We start from the raw sequence: 27,583 nt of genomic DNA on the forward strand, positions 1-27,583 counted from the left end.
ACAAAAGAGGAAGAGATAGGGAATCTACCTGATAAAGAATTCCAAATAATGACAGTGAAAATGATCCGAAGTCATGGAAAAAAAAATGGAATCACAGATAAATACCCTGGAGACAAGGATTGAGAAGATGCAAGAAAAGTGTAACAAGGACATTGAAGAAATAAAAAAGAGTCAATATATAATGAATAATGCAATAAATAAGATAAAAAACACTCTGGAGAGAACAAACAGTAGAATAACTAAGGCAGAAGATAGGATTAGTGAATTAGAAGATAGAATGGTAGAAATAAATGAATTAGAGAGGAAAAAAGAAAAACGAATTAAAAGAAATGAGGACAATCTCAGAGACCACTGGGACAATGTTAAACACCCCAACATTTGACTCCTAAGAATCCCAGAAGAAGAAGACAAAAAGAAAGACCATGAGAAAATATGTGAAGAGATAACAGTTGAAAATTTCCCTAAAATGGGGAAGGAAATAATCACCCAAGTCCAAGAAACCCAGAAAGTCCCAAAGAGGATAAACCAAGGTGAACACGCCAAGACACATATTAATCAAATTAACAAAGATCAAACACAAAGAACAAATATTAAAAGCAGTAAGGGAAAAATAACAAATAACACACAAGTGGATTCCCATAAGGAAAACAGCTGATCTTTCAATAGAAACTCTTCAGGCCAGGAGGGAATGGCAGGACATACTTAAAGTGATGAAAGAAAATAACCTACAGCCCAGATTACTGTACCCAGCAAGGATCTCATTCAAATATGAAGGAGAAATCAAAAGTTTTACAGACAAGCAAAAGCTGAGAGAATTCAGCACCACCAAACCAGCTCTCCAACAAATGCTAAAGGATCTTTAGACAGGAAACACAAAAAGGGTGTATAAACTTGAACCCAAAACAATAAAGTAAATGGCAATGGGACCATACTTATCAATAATTACCTTAAATATAAATGGGTTGAATGGCCCAACCAAAAGACAAGGACTGGCTGAATGGATACAAAAACATATGTATATGTTGTCTACATATGTCTATATATGTTGTCTACAAGAGACCTACCTCAAAACAAGAGACACATACAGAATGAAAATGAAGGGCTAGAAAAATATATTCCATGCAAATAGAGACCAAAAGAAAGCAGGAGTAGCAATACTCATATCAGATAAAATAGACTTTATAACAAAGGCTGTAAAAAGAGACAAAAAAGACACTACAGAATGATGAAAGGATCAATCCAAGAAGAAGATATAACAAGTATAAATATATATGGACTTAACATAGGAACACCACACTATATAAGACAAATGCTAACAATTATGAAAGGGGAAATTAACAATAGCACAGTAATAGTGGGAGACTTTAATATCCCACTCACACCTATGGATAGATCAACTAAACAAAAAATTAACAAGGAAACACAATCTTTAAATGATACAATAGATCAGTTAGACCTAATAGATATCTATAGGACATTTCACCACAAAACAATGAATTACATCTTTTTCTCAAGCGCACACGGAACCTTCTCCAGGATAGATCACATTCTGGGCCATAAATCGAGCCTTGGTAAATTCAAAAAAATTAAAATCATTAGTAGATCTCAATTACAGGAGAAAAACTACTAAAATTTCTAACATATGGAGGCTGAACGACACTCTGCTTAATAACCAACAGATTACAGAAGAAAAAAAAAAGAAATCAAAATATGCATAAGAGCAAACGAAAATGAAAACACAATCTCAAACCTGTAGGAAACTGTAAAAACAGTGCTAAGGGGAAGGTTCATAGCAGTACATGCATACCTCAAGAAACAAGAAAAAAGTCAATTAAATAACCAACTCCATACCTAAAGCAACTAAAAAAGGAAGAAATGAAGAACCCCAGGATTAGTAGAAGGAAAGAAATCTGAAAAATTAGGGCAGAAATAAATGCAAAAGAAACAAAAGAGACCATAACAAAAATCAACAAAGCCAAAAGCTGGTTCTTTGAAAGGATAAATGAAATCGACAAATCATTAGGCAGACTCATCAAGAAACAAAGGGAGGAAAATCAAATCAATAAAATTAGAAATGAAAATGCAGAGATCACAACAGACAACACAGAAATACAAAGGATCATAAGAGACTACTATCAGCAATTACATGCCAATAAAATGGACAACTTGGAAGAAATGGACAAATTCTTAGAAAAGTACAACTTTCCAAAACTGAACCATGAAGAAATAGAAAATCTTAACAGACCCATCACAAGCACAGAAATTGAAACTGTAATCAGAAACCTTCCAGCAAACAAAAGCCCAGGTCCAGACAGCTTCACAGCTGAATTCTAACAAAAATTAAGGGAAGAGCTAACACCTATCCTACTCAAACTCTTCCAGAAAATTGCAGAGGAAGGTACACTTCCAAACTCATTCTATGAGGCCACCATCATACCAAAACCTGACAAAGATGTCACAAAAAAAGGAAACTACAGGCCAATATCACTGATGAACATAGATACAAAAACCCTTAAAAAAATTCTAGCAATCAGAATACAACAACACATTTAAAAGGTCATATATCATGACCAAGTGGGCTTTATCCCAGGGATGCAAGGATTCTTCAATATCCACAAATCAATCAATATAATACACCACATTAACAAATTGAAAAATAAAAGACATATGATTATCCCAATAGATGCAGAGAAAGCCTTTGACAAAATTCAACATCCATTTATGATAAAAACTCTCCAGAAAGCAGGAATAGAAGGAACAAACCTCAACATAATAAAAGCTATATTTGACAAACCCACAGGAAACATTATCCTCAATGGTGAAAAATGGAAAGCATTTCCCATAAAGTCAGGAATAAGACAAGGGGACATACTTTCACCACTACTACTCAACATAGTTTTGGATGTTTTGGTCACAGAAATAAAGCAGAAAAAGAAATAAAAGGAATCCAAAGTGGAAAAGAAGAAGTAAAACTCTCACTGCTTGCAGATGACATGATCCTCTACGTTGAAAACCATAAAGACCCCACCAGAAAATTACTAGAGCTAATCAATCAATATAGTAAAGTGGCAGGATATAAAATAAACACACTGAAATCCCTTGCATTCTTATACACTGATAATGAGAAAATAGAAAGAGAAATTAAGGAAACAATTTCATTCATCATTGCAACGAAAAGAATAAAATACTTAGGAATATATCTACCTAAAGAAACAAAAGATCTATATATAGGAAACTATAAAACACTGATGAAAGAAATCAAAGAGGACATTAATAGATGGAGAAATATACCATGTTCATGGATCTGAAGAATCAACATAGTGGAAATGAGTATACTAGCCAAAGCAATCTATAGATTCAATGCAATCCCTATCTAGCTACCAATGGTATTTCTAACAGAGCTAGAACAAATAATTTCACAATTTGTATGGAAATACCAATAAACCTCGAATAACCAAAGCAATCTTGAGAAAGAAGAATGGTACTGGAGGAATCAACCTGTCTGACTTCAGGCTCTAGTACAAAGCCACAGTCATCAAGACAGTACGGTACTGGCACAAAGACAGAAATATAGATCAATGGAACAAAATAGAAAGCCCAGAGACAAATCTACGCCCCTATGGACACCATATCTTTGACAAAGAAGGCAAGAATATACAATGGTGAAAAGACAATCTCTTTAACAAGTGTTGCTTGGAAAACTGGTCAACCACTTGTAAAAGAATGAAACTAGAACACTTTCTAACACCATACACAAAAATAAACTCAAAATGGATTAAAGATCTAAATGTAAGACCAGAAACTATAAAACTCCTAGAGGAGAATATAGGCAAAACACTCTCCGACATAAATCACAGCAGGATCCTCTATGACCCACCTCCAAGAATATTGGAAATAAAAGCAAAAATTAACAAATGGGACCTAATTAAATTTAAAAGCTTTTGGATAAAAAGGAAACTATAAGCAAGGTGAAAAGACAGCATTTGGAATGGGAGAAAAAAATAGCAAATGAAGCAACTGACAAAGAACTAATCTCAAAAGTATACAAGCAACTCCTGCAGCTCAATTCCAGAAAAATAAATGACCCAATCAAAAAATGGGCCAAAGAACTAAACAGACATTTCCCCAAAGAGGACCTACAGATGGCTAACAAACACATGAAAAAATGCTCTACATCACTCATTATCAGAGAAATGCAAATCAAAACCACAGTGAGGTATCATTCCATGCCAGTCAGAATGGCTGTGATCCTAAAGTCTACAAGTAATAAATGCCGGAGAGGGTGTGGAGAAAAGGGAACCTTCTTACACTGTTGGTGGGAATGCAGACTAGTACAGCCACTATGGAGAACAGTGTGGAGATTCCTTAAAGAACTGGAAATAGAACTGCCTTATGACCCAGCAATCCCACTGCTGGGCATACACACTGAAGAAACCATAATTGAAAGAGACACGTGTACCCCAATGTTCATCACAGCACTGTTTATAATAGGCAGGACTTGGAAGCAGCCTAGATGTCCATCAGCAGATGAATGGATAAGAAAGCTGTGGTACATATACACAATGGAGTATTACTCAGCCATGAAAAAGAATACATTTGAATCAGTTTAATGAGGCGGATGAAAGTGGAGTCTATTATACAGAGTGAAGTAAGCCTGAATGAAAAACAGCAATACAGTATACTAACACATGTATATGGAATTTAGAAAGATGGCAACCATAACCCTGCATACAAGACAGCAAAAGAGACAAAGATGTGTAGAACAGTCTTTTGGACTCTGTGGGAGAGGGAAAGGGTGGGATGATTTGGGGGAATGGCATGGAAACATGTATAATATCATATATGAAACGAATCGCCAGTCCAGGTTTGATACAGGATGCTCGGGGCTGGTGAACCGGGATGACCCGGAGGGATGGTTGGGGAGGGAGGAGGGAGGGGTGTCCAGGATGGGGAACATGTGTATGCATGTGGCAGATACATGTTGATGTGTAGCAGAACCAATATAATATTGTAAAGTAATTAGCTTCCAATTAAAATAAATAAATTTTAATTAAAAAAATAAAGAAACCATCAATGGATCACTGAAGATCTCAAAGAGGAGATAAAAAATACACGAAGATAAGTGCAAATGAAAACACAATGATCTCAAATCTATGGGATTCAAGCAAAAGTGCTTTTTTAAAATATAAATTTATTTATTTTAGTTGGAGGTTAACTACTTTACAATATTGTATTGGTTTTGCCATACATCAACACAGGTATACACGTGTTCCCCATCCTGAACCCCCCTCCCTCCTCCCTCTCCGTACCATCCCTCTGGGTCGTCTCAGTGCATCAGCCCCAAGCATCCAGTGTCATGCATTGAACCTGGACCTGCGATTCGTTTTATATATGATATTATACCTGTTTCAATGCCATTCTCCCAAATCATCCCACCCTCTCCCTCTCCTACAGAGTCCAAAAGACTGTTGTATACATCTGTTTCTCTTTTCTGTCTCGCATACAGGGTTATCATTACCATCTTTCTAAATTCAATATATATGCATTAGTATACTGTCTTGCTGTTTTTCTTTCTGGCTTACTTCACCTTGTATAATAGGCTCCAGTTTCATCCACCTCATTAGAACTGATTCAAGCTTTTATCAGGGGGTAGTTTATAAAAGTGCAGGCTTTTCTCAGGAAACCAACAAACAACAAATCTCAAATTAAACCACCCAACTTTACACCTATAGGAACTAGGAAAAGAAGAACAAACAAAATTCAAAGTTAGTAGAAGGAAATAAATTATAAAGATCAGAGCTGAGGTAAATTAAATAGAGACAAAAATAATAGAAAAGGCCAATAAAACTAAGAGCTAGTTCTTTTAAAAAATAACTCAAATCAATAAAATTTTAGTTAGACTCATCAAAAAAAGAGAGGACACAAATCAATAAAATCAGAAATGTAAAAGAAGTACAAATTATACCAAAGAAATACAAAGAATCATAAGAGCTTACTATGAACTATATACCAATGAAATGGACAACATAGCCGTGTACAAATTCCTAGAAATGCACAATCTTACAAGACTAAAAAAGGGAAAAAATAGAAAATATGAACAGAACAATTATCAATAATGAAATTGAATCAGTAATTAAAAAAAAAAAAACTGTCATCAGAAGTCCAGGAACCTTTGTCTTCATGAATGAATTCTCCTAAACATATAGAGAAGAGTTAATATCTACTTTTCTCAAACTAGTCAGTAAATTTGCAGAGGAAGAATTGCTTTTGAACTCATTCTAAGAGGCCAACATCACTCTTGTTACCAAAACTAGATAAGGATATCACACAAAAAAGAAAACTACAGGCCAATATCTCTAATAAACATAGATGCAAAAAAATCTCTACAAAATATTAACACACCAAATCCAACAATATATTAAATAGGCCATACATCATGATCAATTGGGATTTATTCCAGGAAATGAATATGGCTTAACATCTGCAAAATAATATAATAAGTCACATTAGGAAATTGAAGAATAAAAATCATATGATCATTTCAACAGATGCAAAATAAGATTTTGACAAGATTCAATAATCATTTATGATAAAAAAGCTCTCCAGAAAGTGGGCATAGACAGAACACACACAATGAAAGCCTACAGCTGACATTATACTCAGTGGTGGAAAGCTGAAAGTATTTCTTCTAAGATCAGGAAAAAGACAACAATGCCCACACTTACCACTTTTATTTAACATAATTTTGAAAGTCCTAGCTACAGGAATCAGGAATCCAAATTGGAAAGGAAGAAGTAAAACTGTTACTGTTTATAGGTGACATGATACTCTATACAAAAATTCTAAACATGTCACCAAGAAAACTACTAGAACTCATGAAAGAATTATCTAAAGTATAGGCTACAAGATTAATACCCAGGAATCTGTTGCATTTCTATACACTAAAAAGGAATCATTAAGAAAAGAAAGAAATCAATCCTACTTACTATGACATGTAAAAGAATAAAATATTAAATAGGCAAAAGGCTTGTACTCCAAAAGCTATAGCTCTTTGATGAATGAAATTGAAGAGGACACAATCAAGTGCAAAGATATACTATGCTCATGGATAGGAAGGATCAATATTGCTAAAATAACCATACTACCCAAGCCAATCTACAGATTGAATGCAATCTCTATCAGATAACAATGTCATTTTCACAGAATTAGAACAAATATTTCAAAAATATGTATGGAACACAAAATATCCTGAATGGCCAAAAGTTTCATGCTCCCTGATTTCAAACTGTACTATAAAGCTATACTATACTAAACTATAAATCGCAATTCTATGATATAGACACATAAATCAATGGTAGAGAATAGAGAGCCCATAAATAAACTCACACTTATATGGGGCAATTAATCTATGACAAAGGAGGTATAAATATGCATTGGGAAAGGATCACTCTTCTGGGAAAACAGGACAGTTACATGCAAAACAAACAAATGGGGCTACTTTTTCACACAAAATACAAAAACAAAGCCCAAATGGATTAAATACTTAAATATAACACCTGAAACCATACTACCTCTAAAAGAAAACATAGATAGTATTCTGTGAAATCTGTGTTAGCACGAATGTTTTGGATATGTCTCCTCAGGCAAGGGAAACAATAGGAAAAAAATCAACTATATCAAACTAAAAAAAAAAAACAAACCTTTTGAACAGCAAAGGAAACGATCAATGAAATGAAAAGGCTACATAGTTCACTGTGGGGTGAGATATTTGTAAGTGGTGTATCTAGTAAGAGGTTAATATCCAAGATATACAAATCACCATCAAAAAACTAAACAACTGGATTAAAAAATGAGCAGAGGACCTGAATATATATTTTCCCAAAGGCAACATACAGATGACCAAGAGACACATTAAAGGATGCTTAACATCACTAATCATCAGAGAAATGCAAATAAAAACTAAAATGAGATATCACCTCACACCTGCCAAATGGCAATTATCAAGAATTAAAAAAAATAAAAGTTTTGGCAAACATTTGGAGAAAAGTGTACCCTTGTGTACTGTTGGTTGGAATTTAAATGAACACACTCACTATAGAAAAAATTATAGAAATTTCTCACAGAGGTAAAAATAGAAATTATCCTACAATCTAGCAATACCACTCCTAGATATTTATCCTAACGAAACAAATACAATAATTAGATATGATATATGCACTCCTGTTTCTTGTAAAATTATTTACAATAGCCATTATAAGAAAGCAAACCAAGTGCCCATCAATAAATGAATGAATATTGAAGATGTGGTGAAGTGAAGTGAAGTCAAGTCACTCAGTCACGTCTGACTCTTTGCGACCCCATGGTCACCAGGCTCCTCCTTCCAATGGACTTTCCAGGCAAGAGTACTGGAGTGGGTTGCCATTTCCTTCTCCAGGGAACTTCCCGACCCAGGGATCGAACCCAGGTCTCCCACATTGTAGACAGACGCTTTACCGTCTAAGCCACCAGGGAAGTCAAGATGTGGTTCAGTTCAGTTCAGTTCAGTTCAGTTGCTCAGTTGTGTCCGACTCTTTGTGACCCCATGAATCACAGCACGCCAGGCCTCCCTGTTCATCACCAGCTCCCTGAGTTCACTCAGACTCATGTCCATTGAGTTAGAGATGCCATCCAAGCATCTCATCCTTTGTCGTCCCCGTCTCCTCCTGCCCCCAATCCCTCCCAGCATCAGAGTCTTTTCCAATGAGTCAACTCTTCACATGAGATGGCCAAAGTACTGCAATTTAACATTATTTAGTTATAAAAAGGATGAAATATTACTATTCACAATTACATGAGAGTACCTTCAGTTCAGTTAAGTTCAGTCTCTCAGTCACCTCTGACTCTGCGACCCCAAGAACCACAGCACGCCAGGCCTCCCTGTCCATCACCAACTTCTGGAGTTCACTCAGACTCATGTCCATTGAGTTAGTGATGCCATCCAGCCATCTCATCCTCTGTCGTCCCCTTGTCCTCTTGCCCCCAATCCCTCCCAGCATCAGAGTCTTTTCCAATGAGTCAACTCTTCGCATGAGGTAGGTGGCCAAAGTATTGCAGTTTCAGCTTCAACGTCAGTCCTTCCAATGAACACCCAGGACTGATCTCCTTGAGAATGGACTGATTGGATCTCCTTGCAGTCTAGGGACTCTCAAGAGTCTTCTCCAACACTATAGTTCAAAAGCATCAGTTCTTCAGCGTTTAGCTTTCTTCAACAGTCCAACCCTCACATCCATACATGACCATTGGAAAAACCATAGCCTTGACTAGATGGACCTTTGTTGACAAAGTAACGTCTCTACTTTTTAATATGCTATCTAGGTTGGTCATAACTTTCCTTCCAAGGAGTAAGTGTCTTTTAATTTCATGGCTGCAATCACTATCTGAAGTGATTTTGGAGTTCAAAAAAATAAAGTCTGACACTGTTTCCACCGTTTCTCCATCTATTTCTAATGAAGTGATGGGACCAGATGCCACGATCTTAGTTTTCTGAACGTTGAGCTTTAAGCCAACTTTTTCACTCTCCTCTTTGACTTTCATCAAGAGGTGTCAGGAGCTGTGTTAGGCATTACTGACAAAATGGAAGCATGGCTCCCAGCCCCCTCTCCTCATTCCGCAGGCACAGATCCCGGGATGAAGGAGTTAGGCCTTGTAATTCTGACTTGTCTTTTCCTCTCCTTGGATGACTTGACTGAAAAGGAATATTAAGATGCTTATTGTTCTTGAGAGGGGCATGAGAAGTCACAAAGCCTTCTGCAGCTGTGCTCAGAAAGTAATTCATAAAGTTAATCACTGACATTTGTTCAAGGACTTTTGCAAAAGAGTGTTCCAGGATGAGCACATAGGCTGTACCTTGAGGCCATGGGAGGGATTGATATCTGAAACCTATTTGTGTGGAGAATGTTTATGGTGAAGGTGTTTACTGAATTTAGGGCTTAGAAATAATTAAAATAGTTAGAAGTTAAAGATTTAAGGAATGTCATAAATTTAGCATATTTTACTATAACTTATAGAAGTTAGGAATTTTTAGAGACACTATAGCTAGAAGCCTTTTTAAGAGATAGTGAGCTTAGCATGTTAGGGGCAAACAGGACTTCGGAAAATAAGTAGTAAACCGAGGAATGTTTCATGAGTTACAATGTAAATACCATCTGAGCCACCAGGGAAGCCCAAGTTAACTATAGGACACATTAGAAGAGGTAGATAATAGATGATAAGGCTGATTCTGAGAGAATCACTGAAGCAGGAACTCTGAAGAGCAACAATGATTTTGGAGAGGGGGAACTGAAAGTGTCAAACCTCTGGCCTAATGTTTTTGAAAAAGTATAAAAGAGAATCTTAAACTTGGAATAAACAGGCAGTCCAAAAGAAAAATGAGAGGCTGTCTCATTGCTGACACCATTCACCTCTTCATGTTGAATACCTGGCTGCTGGAGTCGGACTCTGGCAAAGAGGCTTTTTAGTTTCTCTTCACTTTCTGCCATAAGGGTGCTGTCATCTGCATATCTGAGGCTATTGATATTTCTCCTGGCAATCTTAAATTACAGATTATGCTTCCTCCAGCCCAGCATTTTGAATGATGTATTCTGCATATAAGTTAAATAAGTAGGGTGACAATATACAGTCTTGACATACTTCCTTTACTATTTGGAATCAGTCTGTTTTTCCATGTCCAGTTCTAACTGTTGCTTCCTGACCTACATATAGGTTTCTCAAGAGGCAGGTCAGGTGGTCTGTTATTCCCAACTCTTTCAAAATTTTCCACAGTTTGTTGGGATCCACACAGTCAAAAGGCTTTGGCATAGTCAATAAAGCAGAAATAGATGTTTTTCTGTAACTCTCCTGCTTTTTTGATGATCCAGTGGATGTTGGCAGTTTGATCTCTGGTTCCTCTGCCTTTTCTAAAACCAGCTTGAACATCTGGAAGTTCACGGTTCACATATTGCTGAAGCCTGGCTTGGAGAATTTTGAGCATTACTTTACTAGCATGTGAGATGAGTGTGATTGTGTGGTAGTTTGAGCATTCTTTGGCATTGCCTTTCTTTGGGATTGGAATGAAAACTGACCTTTTTTAGTCTTGTGGCCACTGCTGACTTTTCCAAATTTGCTAGCATATTGAGTGCAGCACTTTCACAGCATCATCTTTCAGGATTTCAAATAGTTCAACTGGAATTCCATCACCTCCACTAGCTTTGTTTGTAGTGATGCTTTCTAAGGCCCACTTGACTTCACATTCCAGAAAGTCTGGCTCTAGGTGAGTGATCACATCATCGTGATTATCTTGGTCGTGAAGATCTTTTTTGTAGGATTCTTCTGTGTATTATTGCCACCTCTTCTTAATATCTTCTGCTTCTGTTAGGTCCAGACCATTTCTGTCCTTGATCGAGCCCATCTTTACATGAAATGTTCCCTTGGTATCTCTAATTTTCTTGAAGAGATCTCTAGTCTTTTCCATTCTGTTATTTCCCTCTATTTCTTTGCATTGATCGCTGAGGAAGACTTTCTTTTCTCTCCCTGCTATTATTTGGAACTCTTCATTTGGATGAGTATATCTTTCCTTTTCTCCTTTGCCTTTAGCTTCTCTTCTTTTCTCAGCTATGTATAAGGCCTCCTCAGACAACCATTTTGCTTTTTTGCATTTCTTTCTCTTGTGGATGGTCATGATCAATGCTTCTTGTACAATGTCATAAATCTCCATCCATAGTTCAGGTACTCTGTCTATCAGATCTAATCCCTTGATTCTATTTGTCATTTCCATTGTATAACCGTAAGGGATTTGACTTAGGTCATACCTGAATGGCCTTGTGGTTTTCTCTACTTTCTTCAATTTAATCTGATTTGGCAATAAGGAATTCATGATCTGAGTCACAGTCAGCTCCTGGTCTTGTTTTAGCTGACTGTATAGAGCTTCTTCACCTTTGGCTGCAAAGAATACAATCAATCTGATTTTGGTATTGACCATCTAGTGGTATTCATTTGTAGAGTCTCATATACCTCATAACATTTATTAATATAAACTTTATAGAGACTAGCCTTTTGAACATCTAACTTAGGATTAACATTAAGAAAGAAGAAGAAGTGAAGTCACTTAGTCACGTTTGACTCTTTACCACCCCACAGACTGTAACCTACCAGCCTCCTCCATCCATGGGATTTTCCAGGAAAGAATACTAGAGTGAGCTGCCATTTCCTTCTCCAGGGGATCTTCCCAGACCAGGAGTCGAATCTGGGTCTCCTGCACTGCAGGGAGACTCTTTACCATCTGAGCCACTAGGGAAGACATTAAGAAAACAGGACTGGAAATCGGGATATCTGAAACTCAGTCCCTATCTTAACATCACTTACTATAAGTGTGATCACTTACTCTATAATACTCTTCAATATGTAAATAATAGCTAACTGGTCCCAATTCATGAAAATATATAATCTCAGTCTTTTGTAAATCACTTCTGGGTTAGATGACTATTTCCATGGAAATGAGTACTTATTCTCATTTAAATCTTTGAATACTACTACCAGTAATCATGTCTTTACATCTTGGTTTGACTCAGTTTACAAATTTGATGTTTAACTAACTAGCACAGTTTGACTCAGGGTAGCCAAAGGCAGAGTGCTAGCATGAGTCAGGTTTAAAAACAGGAATAGAAAGAAAGGAAGAAAAGAAGGAAGGAAGACACCTAACTTGGGAAGAAGATAAATAATAAGGTTGTAGAAAGAAGCCAATTCACCGGAGCTCCCTAACCTTGAGCCCAAACTAACCTTGAATCAGCAAAATGGTGATGATTAACTCATTGAAAAAGACTGTTTTCAGTCCTCCAGGCCTAGGTTCTGTTCCGTTTCTGTTTTCTCTCTGGCCCTGACTCTGTTACTGATTAACATGTACTGGTGGCTGATTTAGTGATTACGTAATTATGGAAGAAACTGTTTCTTTCACAGAGGAAAGAGCATTAGCATGCAGTTAGTATATCCAAGTTCTCAGCCATACTCCATTGCTCTTTTGCTTTAACCTGACACAAATTATTAGTACTCCCTGGGCTTAAAATTCTTCTGCCAAATGAGAGGGTTGGATTTTATGATATATGAGACCCCTTCTAGTTCTGTCATTCAGTGTCTCTTAAAAGGAATATCAGACTTCTTGAGAAAGTACAGGTAAATTAATGCAAGTGTGTGGGACACTGGGGGACTAGTAAGGCACAAAGTGTCTGGGGTAGATTAGTAAAGGTCACAGAAGGTTATAACTTCAAAGAAGCAAAGATTAAAGGATAATGTGCTTTATGATTGCTGATACTACACCCAGCCCCCTTTGTTTATCCTTCACTTATATGTGGACATCTATGGACCATGTAAATTAGTACTATAGTCAGAGGACAGCTAGTAAAGATAAGAACAGGCACCAGACTTAAGTTCAGTTAAAATGGGAAGTAGGAAATACCTAACCCCTTCCCTTGCTTTTCCCAGAAAGTTCTATTAGAAATTGCCTCAAGGAGAGGAATCAAGATGGCAGAATAGGAGGATATGGAATTCACCCCTCTTCACAACTACATCAAGAATATACCAATAGAACACTTCTCACAGAGCACCTGTTGAACACTAGCAGATGTAACTTTGTACATCTAAAAGAATAAGAAAAATCCCCATACCACTGGAAAAAAAAATAAAAGAGGAAACAAGTAGGATCCAGCACCCTTTGTGGGAAGTTGGAAGTGAGGAGAGGTTCCCACACTCAGAAAACCCTCTTCATAGTGGGGAAATAAACTGGGGCAGAAAGGAAACTTCAGGCAGGCTGGAGGGTAACACAGAAATCAGTCAGTCTGTGGGAGGCAGAACAGTGTAAGAAGTGTGCTTATGATTCATACCACAACCTGGCATATCCCAGCCTGAGTCATGTGTCTCCTGGTAAGAAGGGAGTTTGGGTGCTGGGAAGTGGGGTTTGAAGAGCAGACACAGGGAAAGTACAGCTACTGGTGTCCTAAAGGACAGCTGAAGTGACAGCCTGAAGGGATGGGAGTGAGGAGATCCACAACTGAGAGAGTTTGTGGAAGAAGCCTGGGCCATGGTAGAAGCAATATGTCATTGTTGACTGTCATTCAAGGGGCAGGGCCACCATTGCAACCTCTTTACCCACCAACTGGCCCCTGCCTTTACAGGCACTGGGAGGGACGCCTGTTTGAGTAGGCTCACTCACTCCTCAAGCCAAAGCCTCCTCCACACATGCAGGCTCTGGGGTTCTGATGATCTCCATCCTGAAAACCTCCTTTGGCCATGCAAGCTCCAGTGGACCTGCAAGGTTTTTTGAGAATCAACCCTGGGCACCCCAGCCTGAAATGGTAATTTGGCAATGCCAATAGGGGCAGAGTGTTAAAACATTGGGTTAAGAGAGCAGATCTGGGGAGATGACTGCCATTTGCTGTGCAGCAATAACCTAAAGGGGTGGGAATGAGGAGTTCTGAGGAATGAAGAGAGGGGCTCCACTGCTAAGAATGCACCTAGAGGAAGCATTGTCTGCCTTGGAAATATAAAACGATTTCTGAGTGGTGCTCAAGGGGCATAGCCACTACCCTGGTCTCTCTCCCCACACACCAGCTCCTGCATCCATTGGCGCTAGGAAGGACTCCCATCAGAGAAAGTGTGCCACAGTCTGTTGCAACTTCCTACCACTCTCGGCCACTTCAGGCTCTTTATGCACACCCCAGTTGTGCCTGCCTTATTCCTCCCTGGCCTGAGTGAGTAACTATGTTCCAGTAAGTTGCTACTTTTGCTCCTGAACCCCCGGGTGGAGAACATACTCCTGAAGGTGGTCCATAGGCGGAGGTGGGGCAAAAGATAAAGCTGAATCCTAGAGGTTGTGCAACCAAAGAAGAGCAACAGAAATCTCTCTGTGCAGCTTCACAAGTGGTGAATTAAATCTCTGAAATCAGCACGATAAACCCTGCCCCTTGGGAATATCTGAATGGACAACAAATGCTCCCACAACTGAGACTGGTCTAGTCTTAGCAGCTATGGAAGTTGAGGGCAAGTACACATGGAAGCTGGGTCAGATGGAAGTCAGAGCTGACCCCACAGTGCCCACAGTGTATCCAGAGACCTACCTAAAGGTATTGGAAGACCTCCTGGGGAGGTGAGGGTTAGTTGTGACACTGACAGCAGAGGTCATAGGAAAATAATAGTATCACTATTATTTATGTTTCATTGGGTTTTGCTGTTTTATTATTTTCTTTAAAAAAGTTTTCTATATATTTATATTTTACTCATTTTTACTTTGCTGCATTTTCTCTCTTTTTTGTTAGACTTTGTTTTTATCTTTTATTTCTATTTGTTGTGTTATTTTTGCTTTTTTTTGTTTTTCTGCTTTGTTTTCTTGCTTTTTGTTTCCTTTATTTTTTGTTTGTTTCTCTTTTTTTGTTTCATTTTGTTTTGATCATTTATCTTTAGTTCTGTTTGTCTGATTGTTTTCTTTTTTAGCTGTTACTGTTATTATTGCTGTATATGTTTGGTTTTATTTTTCTGCTTGCTTTCTTTTTCTGGCCATGTCATGTGGCTTGTAGAGTCTTTCTTCCCCTGCTAGAGGTTGGGCTTTAGCCTACAGGGTGGAAGTGGTGAGTCAAGGGCATCAGTGAATTTCCAGGCCCAGGAAATATTAATTGGTGTGGGATCTCCCATAGGTCTCCATATCAGCACCAAGACCTGGCACCACCCAATAGCCTAAAGGCTCCAGTGGAGGATGTCTCACATTAAACAACCAGCAAGATAGAAACACAGCCCCATCCAGTAGCAGACAGGCTGACTAAAGCTGTATGAAGCTAACAGAGACCCCCAAACACAAAAACCCAAGTGGTCCTGCCAATCAGAGGGACAAGGCTCAGCTCCAGGCACTAAAGTACAAGAACCAGTCCCTCCCAAAAAGAGGCCAACACAAGGCCGTGAACCAATCACAACCACAAGGAGGCAGACTGCAGAAGAGGAAATATGACCCTGCAACCTATTGCAAAGTATATCACAAACAGTAACTTAGACAAAATGAGATGACAAAGAAATATGTTACAGATGAAGGAGCAAGGTAAAAACACACAAGACTTAATAAATGAAGAGGAAATAGGCAATATACCTTAAAAATAATTCAGAGTAATTATAGTAAAGATGATCCATTATCTCAGAGATAGGAAAAAAAAAACATGGCTCAAAAAGATAAAAGAAATTTTTAACAAGGGCCTAGAAAAACTAAAGAACAAGCAAACAGTGATGAAAAACACAATAACTGAGCTGAAAAGTAGACTAGAACGAATCAATAGCAGAATAACTAAGGCAGTAGAATGGATAAGTAAATTGGAAGGTAGAATGATAGAAATAATTGTTACAAAGTAGAAAAAATTAAAAAAAGAAAAGTAATGAGGGCAGTCTCAGAGACTTCTGGGACATTTTAAACACAGAGACATTCAAATAATAGAAGTCCCAGAAGAAGAAAGGACTTTGAGAAAATGTTTAGAGATTATAATTGAAACTTCCATAACATGGGAAAGGAATTAACCAGCTAAATCTAAGAAGTGCAGAGAGTCCCATACAGGATAAACCTAAGGAGAAACACACTGGGACTTATATTAATCAAACTAACAAAAAAATAAATACGAAGAAAATATATTATAAGCAACAAGAGAAAAGCAACAAATAATTCACAAGGTAATCCCCATAAGGTTAAGAGCTGGGGTTTTTTAGCAGAAACTCTGTAGACCAAAAGAAAGTGGTTTAATATATTTAAAGAGATTAAAGAGAAAAAAAAAAAACTACAACAAATATTAATCTACCCAGCAAAGATCTCATTTAAATTTGATGGAGAAATCAAAACCATCAAAAACAAACAAACAAACAAAAATCAAAGCAAGTAAAAGCTAAGATAATTTAGCACCACCAAATCAGATTTACAAGAAATGCTAGGCAGGAAGAAAAAGATATACAAAAACAAAGTCCGAACAATTAAGAAAATGAGAAGAGGAACATGCATATCAATAATTATCTTAAATGTAAAGGGATTAAAGTTTTAACCAAAAGACACAGACTGCCTGGATGAATATAAAAACAAGATCTGTACATATGCTGTTTATAAGAAACCCACACTTTGGATCTAGAGATACATACAGATTGAAAATGAGGGGATGGAAAAAGATATTCCATGCAAATGGAAAACAAAAGAAAATGGGAGTAACTATACTTATATCAGACAAAGTGAAAATTAAAGTCACTCAGTTCTATCTGACTCTTTGTCATACCATAGACTATGCAGTCCATGGAATTCTCCAGGCCAGAATACTGGAGTGCCTTTCCCTTCTCCAGGGGATTTTCCCAATCTAGGGATCAAAGCCAGGTCTACCATATTGCAGGAAGATTCTTTACCAGCTGAGCCACAAGGGAAGCCCAAGAAAACTGGAGTGGATGGCCTATCCCTTCTCCAATCCACAAATGTCTCTGCTTTTTAATATGCTGTTTAGGTTGGTCATAATTTTTCTTTCAAGGAGCAATTTTCTTTTAATTTCATGGCTACAGTCACCATCTGCAGTGATTTTGGAGCCCCCTTCCCAAAATAAAGTCTCTCACTGTTTCCATTGTTTCCCCATCTATTTGCCATGAAGTGATGGGACCAGATGCCACGATCTTCATTTTCTGAACGTTGAGTTTTAAGCCAACTTTTTCACTCTCCTTTTTCACTTTCATTAAGTGGCTCTTTAGTCCTTCAATTTCTGCCATAATTGTGGTGTCATCTGCATATCTGAGGTTATTGATATTTCTCCCCACAATCTTGATTCCAGCTTGTGGTTCATCCAGTCCAGCATTTCTCATGATGTACTCTGCATATAAGTTAAATAAGGAGGGTGACAATATACAGACTTGATATACCCCTTTAAAAAATCATTTTTGCCTAGTCACTGAAACCATAAACAAAAAGAAAAGGTAAACCTCAGAATGGAATGATATATTTGCAACTGAAGCAACTGACAATGGATTAATATACAAAATATACAAACAGCTCATGAATTCCAATATCAAAAGAAGCAAAAACCCATTCAAAAAATGACTGAAGAACTAAAGAGACATTTCTATAAAGAAGACATACAGATAGCCAACAAACATGGAAAGATTCTCAGTATTGCTAATCATTAGAAAAATAAAAAAAAAAAAAACTACAATGAGGTAACACCTCACAGCAGTCAGAATGGCTATCATCAAAAAATCTACAAAGAATAAATGCTCAAGAGAATGTGAAGAAAAGATAACCCTCTTATCCTCTTTGTGGGAATGTAAATTGATATAGTTATTATGGAGAACAGTATTGAGGTTCCTTTAAAAGTTAAAAAAAAATAGAACTACCATATGACTCAGAAAACCCACTCCTCGGCATATATCCTAATAAAACAATAATTCCAAAAGATACATGTACTCCAGTGTTCATTGCAGCACTAATTTCAATAATCAGGACGTGGAGGTTACCTAAATGTTTATCAACACAGGAATCAAGAAAGAAGATGTGGTACATATATATATATAATGGAATATTATTCAGCCATAAAAAGAAACTAATTTGTACAATTTGTAGAGAGAGATCGATGGACCTAGAGACTTTCATATAGAGTGAAATCAGTCAGAAAGAGAAAAACAGATACCGTGTAAGATTGCTTATATGTGGAATTTACAAAAATGACATGGATGAACTTATTTACAAAGCTGAAATAAAGACACAGATGTGGAAAACAAATGTGCGGATAGTGCACAAGTTGGGAAGTGGGGTGGGTTGAACTGGAAGACTGACACTGATGTATATACCCTACCATATATAAAATAGATAACTAGTGAGAATGAAGTTTAGAACACAGGGAAATCTACTCAATGCTCTGTAGGTATCAAAATAGGAAGGAAACCCTTCCTATACATAGGAAACCCATCCTATGTATAAAATAATGTATACATATAGTGGATTCACTTTCTTGTACAACAGAAACAACCTCAATTTTGTAAAGCAACAACACTCTAATAAAAGTTAAAGAAATTGCTTCAAAACATTACTGCAAAAAGTTGGTAGCAAAACATTATGTATATTACAATTTCAGTTTTGTTTATATAATTAATGGAAAAAAAGCACACCAGAGTTGTAATAGTGATTATCTCAGAGCACAAATAACTTTCCATTCTGTGCTTGTATGCATTTTAAAAATGGTTTTACTATAATCTTAATGGACTCCAGTTCAGTTCAGTCACTCAGTCGTGCCTGACTCTTTATGAACCCATGCATTGCAGCACTCCAGGCATCACCAGTTAGCTTGCTCAAACTCAAGTCCATCGTCAGTGATGCCATCCAAATATCTCATCCTCAGTCATCCTCTTCTCCTCCTGACTTCACTTTCCCAGCATCAGGATGTTTTCCAATGAGTCAGTTCTTTGCATCATGTGGCCAAAGTATTGGAGTTTCAGCGTCAGCATCGGTTCTTCCAAAGAATATTCAGGACTGATTTCCTTTAGGATTGACTGGTTTGATCTCCTTGCAGTTCCAGGGACTCTCAAGAGTCTTTTCCAACACCACACTTCAAAAGGATCAATTCTTCACCATTCAGCTTTCTTTATAGTCCAACTCTCACATACATACATGACTACTAGAAAAACCATAGCTTTGACTAGACAGACCTTTGTTGGTAAAGCAATGTCTCTGATTTTTAAGAGGCTGTCTAGGTTAGTCGTATCTTTTCTTCCAAACAACCAGTGTCTTTTAATTTCATGGCTGCAGTCACCATCTGCAGTGATTTTGGAGTACCCCAAAATAAAATCTGTCATTGTTTCCCCATCTATTTGCCATGAAGTGATGGGACTGGATGCCATGATCTTAGTTTTTTGAATGTTGAGTTTTAAGCCAGCATTTTTGCCCTTCTCTTTCACTTTTATCAAGAGGCTCTTTAGTTCTTCTTCACTTTCTGCCATAAAGGTGGTGTCATCTGCACATCTGAGATTATTGATATTTCTCCCAGCAATCTTGATTCCAGCCTGTGGTTCATCCAGCCTGGCATTTTTCATGATGTATTCTTCATACAAGTTAAATAAGCAGGGTGACAATATACAGCCTTGACATACTTCTTTCCCAATTTGGAATCAGCCCATTGTTCCATGTCTGGTTCTAACTGTTGCTTCTTGACCTGCATACCAGTTTCTCAGGAGACAGGTAAGGTGGTCTTTTATTCCCATCTTTTGAAGAATTTTCCACAGTTTATTGTGATCCACACAGTCAAAGGCTTTGGTGTAGTCAATAAACCAGCAGCAGATGTTTTTCTGTAACTCTCTTGCTTTTTTGATGATCCAATGGATGTTAGCAATTTGATCTCTGATTTCTCTGCCTTTTCTAAAACCAGCTTGAACATCTGGAAGTTCATGGTTTATGTACTGTTGAAGCCTGGCTTGGAAAACTTTGAGCATTACTTTGCTAGTATGTGAGATGAGTGCAGTTGTGTGATAGTTTGAACATCTTTTGGCATTGCTTTTCTTTGGGATTGGAATGAAAACTGACATTTTCCAATCCTGCAGTCACTGCTGAGGTTTCCAAATATGCTGGCATATTGAGTGCAGCAATTTCACAGCATCATCTTTTAAGATTTGAAATAGTTCAACTGAAATTCCATCACCTCCACTAGCTTTGTTCATCGTGATGCTTCCTAAGGCCCACTTGACTTCGCATTCCAGGATGTCTGGCTCTTGGTGAGTGATCACACCATCATGGTTATCTGGGTCATTAAGACCTTTCTTTTTAATAGTTCTGTGTATTCTTACCAACTCTCCTTAATATCTTGCCACTTCATCTTAATATCCTCTGCTTCTTGTAGGTTCACACCATTTCTGTCCTTATTGTGCCCCTCTTTGCATGAAATGTTACCTAGTATCTCTGATTTTCTTGAACAGATCACTAGTCTTTTCCATTCTGTTGTTTTCCACTATATATTTGTTTGCTTTGTTCACTCTGGAAAGCTTTCTTATCTCTCCTTGCTATTCTTTGGAACTGTGCATTCAAATGCATATATCATTCCTTTTCTCATTTGCCTTTCACTTCTCTTCTTTTCTCATTTATTTGTAAGACCTCAGACAGCTGTTTTGAATTTTTGCACTTCTTTTTCTTGGGAATGGTCTTGATCAGCACCTCTTGTACAATGTCACAAACTTTCATTCATAGTTCTTCAGGCACATTGTCTATAAGTCTAATCCCTTGAATCTATTTGTCACTTCCACTGTATACTTGTAAGGGATTTGATTTAGATCATACCTGAATCTTCTAGCAGTTTTCTCTACTTTCCTCAATCTAAATCTGAATTTTGCACTGAGGAGCTCATGATCTGAGCCACAGTCCACTCCTGATCTTTTGTTGTGTGTGTGTGTGTGTGTGTGTGTGTGTGCGTGTGTGTGTTTTGGCTGACTGTATAGTGTTTCTCCATTTTTGGCTGCAAGGAACATAATCGATCTGATTTGGGTATTGACTATCTGGTGATGTCCATACGTAGAGTCATCTCTTTTGTTGTTAGACGAGGGTGTTTGCTATTACCAGTGCCTTCTATTGGCAAAACTCTGTTAGCATTTGCCCTGCTTGATTCAAGGCGAAAGGCCAAACTTGCCTATTACTTCAGGTATCTCTTGACTTTCCTACTTTTCCATTCCAGTCCCTTATTTTGAAAAGGACATCACCTTTTTGTTGTTGTTGTTGTTAGTGGTGGTGTTAGTTCTAGAAGGTCTTGTAGATCATCATGGGACAGAGATCATTCTGTCATTTTTGAGACTGCAACCAAGTCCTGCATTTTAGAACTGTTTGTTGACTGAGGGCTACTCCATTTCTTCTAAGGGATTCTTGCCCACAGTAGTAGATATAAATGATCATATGTATTAAATTCACATATTCTGGTCCATTTTAGTTCACTGATTCCTAAAATGTTGATGTTCACTCTTGCTATCTCCTGTTTGACCACTTCCAATTTACCTTGATTCATGGACCTAAAATTCCAGGTTCTTATGCAATATTGTTCTTTACAGCATCAGACATTACCTCCATCACCAGTCAGATACACAACTGGGCATTTCCACTTTGGCTCTGTCTCTTCATTCTTTGTGGAGTTATTTCTCCACTCTTCTCCAGAAGCATATTGGGCATCTACTGACCTGGGAAATTTCATCTTTTGCTGTCATATCTTTTTGATTTTCATACAGTTCTTGGGGTTCTCAAGGCAAGAATACTGAAGTGGTTTGCTATTCCATTCTCATTCTCAAGTTTTATCAGAACTTTACCATGGCCCCTCAGTCTTGGGTAGCCCTACAGGGAATGGCTCATAGTTTCACTGAGCTAGACAAGGATGAAGCAAGGCAAAGGCTAATAGAGTTTTGCCAAGAGAACACACTGGTCATAGCAAACACCCTCTTCAACAACACAAGAGAAGACTCTACACATGGACATCACAAGATGGTCAACACTGAAATCAGATTGATTCTATTCTTTGCACTCAAAGATGGAGAAGCTCTACACAGTCAGAAAAAACAAGACCAGGAGTTGACTGTGGCTCAGATCATGAACTCCTTATTGCCAAATTCAGACTGAAATTAAAGAAAGTGGAGAAAACCACTCAGCCATTCAGGTATGACTTAAATCAAATCCTTTATGACTATTCAGTGGAAGTGAGAAATAGATGTAAGGGACTAGATCTGATACACAGAGTGCCTGATGAACTATGGATGGAAGTTCGTGACATTGTACAGGAGACAGGAATCAAGACCATCCAAGAAAAAGAAATTCAAAAAAACAAAATGGTTGTCTGAAGAGGCCTTACAAATAGCTGTGAAAAGAAGGGAAGCAAAAAGCAAAGGAGAAAAGGAAAGATATACCCATTTGAATGCAGAGTTCCAAAGAATGGCAAAGAGAGATAAGAAAGCCATCCTCAGCGATCAATGCAAAGAAATAAAGGAAAACAATAGACTGGGAAAGACTAGCGGTCTCTTCAAGAAAATTAGAGATGCCAAGGGAACATTTCATGCAAAGATGGGCTCAATAAAGGACAGAAATCATAGAGACCTAACAGAAGCAGAAGATATTAAAAGGAGGTGGCAAGAATACACAGAAGAACTGTACAAAAAATATCTTCAGCATCGGTCTGGGGCCCACTCCCCCCACCACCCATGGGCCGGGCTACCACACTCCCGCCAGGTTCTGCCATGGGGGCCCTGCATGTGGAGCTGTCATCTCAGCAGCAGCATCTTAGACATCTTCGGATTATTGCTGTCCGGAACATTGTTAATAGGAATGGCCATCAGCTCCTTGATACCTACTTCACACTTCACTTGTGTAACAGTGAAAATGTATGCAAAGAATTTTATAGGAGTAAAGTGATTAAGAATTCCTTGAATCCAACATGGCAGAGTCTTGATTTTGGAATAATGCCAGACTGTCTGGATACATCTGTGTCTTTTTTTGTGGTGAAGATATGGGGTGGAAAGGAGGACATCTACCAGCTGTTGATTGAATGGAAAGTCTGTTTGGATGGGTTGAAATACCTGGGTCAACAGATTCATGCCCACAACCAGAATGAAATAATCTTGGGGCTGAATGATGACTATTATGGTGCTCCATTTGAACATAAGGGTTATTCAAATGCTCAGAAGAATATTCTTCATCAGGTGGATCAGAACTGTGTTTGAAATTCCTGTGATGTCTTCTCTTTGCTGCAGCTTCATAGAGCCCAGCGTGCAATTAACCAAACTCAGGTAACTGTTCAGAAAATTAGAAAGGAAATTGAAGAAAAACTAAGACTCACATCTACAAGCAATGGGCTGAAAAAAGAAAGTGAGTACCTGCAATTAAACATTCTGGTGCTTCGAAATGAACTGGAAAGACAGAAGAAAGCTTTGGGACAGGAGGTAGTCTTGCTGCATAAAGAACAAATTACATTACAGAACAAAGGAAGTACATTTTCAGCTGAGCACCTCAAGCTTCAACTCCAAAAGGAATCCCTAAATGAGTTGAGAAAGGAGTGCACTGCAAAAAGAGAACTCTTTCTGAAGACTAATGTTCAGTTGACAATTCGTTGCAGGCAGTTACTATCTGAGTTTTCCTACATTTACCCTATTGATTTGAATGAGCATAAAGATTACTTTGTATGTGGTGTCAGGTTGCCCAATTTTGAGGACTTCCAAGCAAAAGATGATGGGAGGATTGCTGTTGCCCTTGGTTATACTGCACATTTGGTATCCATGATCTCTTTCCTACAAGTGCCCCTCAGATATTCTGTAATTCATAAGGGATCTAGATCAACAACCAAAGATAATATTAATGACAAGCTGACTGAAAAGGAGAGAGAGTTTCCATTATATCCAAAAGGAGGAGAGAAGTTGCAGTTTGATTACAGTGTCTATCTTCTGAACAAAAATATAGCACAGCTAAGATATCAACATGGACTAGGGACTCCAGACTTAGGAAGGGAGGCAAACCCTTCCTAACCTGAAAAACTTCATGGAGCATGGACTAATGGTCAAGTGTGACAGACATCACACCTCCAGTGCAAACCCTGTTCCAAAGAGACAAAGCTCCATATTTGGGGGTGCATATGTAGCCTTCTCTGGGGGGATCCCTTCACCAGACAAAGGATACTGGAAATGGGCAGCTCAGAGAATGAGAGACTCGAGTACAAAACCCCTCCCCCCAGTTACAACTCTTCACTAGTCCAGCCTGTGACCCCTGTGCCCTCCACAGGAGAATCTGACAGAAAGACAGCATCTCTGTCTTCCTCCTTGGACACCTCCTTGGACCTCTCCAAAGAAAACAAGGAAAAAAGGGGTAGATCTGGGTGACAGCTTAAATGGAAGCCACATGAGTGTGAACACTAGCCAGGAGCAGGGACGAGCCCTCTCGGGGCCTCTGGCCACAATCAACAGCACCCTCCTGCCAGGTGAGTAGGCCAGCTCGTCTGGCGCCCAGCTCCCGGAGGCTTACACCCAGTCTCAGAAGCTGAGCTCTGCTGCACCTTGGAACAAGCAGAAAAGATCATAGAAATGGAAGCCACAGGCTTCACCCCAGGCTATTAGCTAGAAGCATTTAACTGCATCCCCGTGGACAGTGCCGTGGCAGTGGAGTGTGATGAACAAGTTCTAGGAGAATTTGGAGAGTTCTTCTGAAGGATCTGTACACTGAATGAAAATGTATCCAGTTTCCGCAGGCCACACAGGAGTTCTGATAAGTGAAATGAGCAGACAGATTGTAGGACCAAGATGGAGTCACTGCTTGAAATGAGGATAAAGCTGCACTGGTTACCCTTTGTAGTAATTATGACACAAAATGAATATTAATGGAGGATATCCCTCAGAAAAATAGACTTTGTGAATCAAGGAGGGATTCAGGATCATTGTGTATCAGTGGACTAGATAAAGTTAGATTTTGCTTGCAAGATTTTGCTTTTCAGGCCTGACAATTGTTTTAAGGCAAAAGCCACTCTCTAGCTTGAGTCACCTTATAGGCATTTGTCTGCTTTTTTATTTACACTTATATGCTATCCTCAGAAGGAAGATGATAATATATAGATAATATAATGAACTCGCCTTTAGATTCTCATAGCATTTGCCCTCACCATAGTTTATGAAACTTTTGGGAAAATTGAATATTCAGTAAAAGGTCTCTACCATTGACTGAAGAATCTTTGGCCATCCATTAGGTTGATGTGTAAGAAGCACAATGGTTTCCTATAAAAGGCCCATTGGCCTCTGCCCTCAGGCTCCACAGTCAATCCAGCTGTTATGCCATTGGGGCAGTAGATGCCTTGTGCATCCTGACCACAGAGGACATCACATTTGTTGGTTCTTTAATGCAGTTGCCATGACCTCTCACCTCTTTCAGTCAGCCATACCTTTGATGCAGCCCTCAGATTATATGAAAAACCTCACCTCTGGAGGATCCTAGGGAACCCTCAAGGACACTCCCCGCCAAGGTTACTATAGTCAGACAGCATCAAGTTCCCTCTGGGGCGAAAGTTTTTATGTGGGCAGATGCTGTTGTCAAAAACTGGGTGTGATTTCTGGCAATGTTCACTGTATAGAAATCCCTATAAGTAAATCACATGTTAATTTATTAAATTTCAGTGATAAAGAGGCGTTATGTATGATGAAATATAGCTAGGGAGTCAGGCTGTCCAGTGTGCAAACTGCAAGGCAGTTGATTTAGTTGGATTCAGAGACTAGATGAGGGATAGAATACTATTGGCATGTGTGCAACTGCATAAATATTAAATTATGTTTTGAAGTCTATTTTCATTTCTGGAGCTCATATTTCATTTGCTATTGCTGTATATTTTATATACCCAAGGACATCACCTCAGGGTTGCAAGCACTTTAAGGAGATTTTATGCTTATATCCATGTATTATATAGAAGAATAAATTGAGTTTACTTAAGGGAAAAAAAAAAAAAAAAGAATCTTCACAACCCAGATAATCACAATGGTGTGATCACTCACCTAGAGCCAGACATCCTGGAATGTGAAGTCAAGTAGGCCTTAGGAAGCATCACTACAAACAAAGCTAGTGGAGGTGATGGAATTCCAGTTGAACTATTTCAAATCCTAAAAGATGATGCTGTGAAAAATCTGCACTCAATATGCCAGCAAATTTGGAAAGCCCACCAGTGGCCACAGGACTGGAAAAGTCAGTTTTCATTCCAATTCCAAAGAAAGGCAATGCCAAAGAATGCTCAAACTACCACACAATTGCACTCATCTCACATGCTAGTAAAGTAATGCCCAAAATTCTCCAAGCCAGGCTTCAGCAATACATGAACCATGAACTTCCAGATGTTCAGGCTGGTTTTAGAAAAGGCAGAGAAAGCAGAGATTAAATTTCCAACATCCGCTGGATCATCAAAAAGCAAGGGAGTTCCAGAAAAACATCTATTTCTGCTTTATTGACTATGCCAAATCATTTGACTGTGTGGAACAAAATAAACTGTGGAAAATTCTGAAAGAGATGGAAATATTAGACCACTTGACTTGCCTCTTGTGAAACCTGTATGCAGGTCAGGAAGCAACAGTTAGAACTGGACATGGAACAACAGACTGGTTCCAAATACGAAAAGGAGTACATCAAAGCTGTATATTGCCACCCTGCTTATTTAACTTATATGCAGAGTACATCATGAGAAATGCTGGGCTGGAGGAAGCACAAGCTGGAATCAAGATTGCTGGGAGAAATATTAATAACCTCAGATATGCAGATGACACCACCCTTGTGGCATGAAGTGAGGAAGAACTAAAGAGCCTCTTGATGAACGTGAAAGAGGAGAGTGAAAAAGTTGTCTTAAATATCAACATTCAGAAAACTAAGATCACTGAATCTAGTTCCATCACTTTATAGAAAATAGATGGGTAAACAGTGGAAACAGTGTCAGACTTTATTTTTCTGGGCTCCAAAATCACTGCAGATGGTGATTGCAGCCATGAAATTAAAAGATGTTTGCTTCTTGGAAGCAAAATTATGACCAACCTAGACAGCATATTAAAAAGCAGACATTACTTT

At 38.3% G+C, this 27,583-nt stretch overlaps 1 pseudogene; it reads left to right on the forward strand.

Annotated features, from left to right (window-relative positions):
• Positions 1 to 15,032: 15,032 nt before the first annotated feature.
• On the forward strand, positions 15,033 to 25,266 carry LOC138930093 (UV radiation resistance-associated gene protein pseudogene; annotated as a pseudogene).
• Positions 25,267 to 27,583: the final 2,317 nt, after the last annotated feature.

This window comes from Ovis canadensis, chromosome X (assembly GCF_042477335.2).
Source record: "Ovis canadensis isolate MfBH-ARS-UI-01 breed Bighorn chromosome X, ARS-UI_OviCan_v2, whole genome shotgun sequence".
In the NCBI taxonomy this organism is placed as follows: Eukaryota; Metazoa; Chordata; class Mammalia; order Artiodactyla; family Bovidae; genus Ovis; species Ovis canadensis.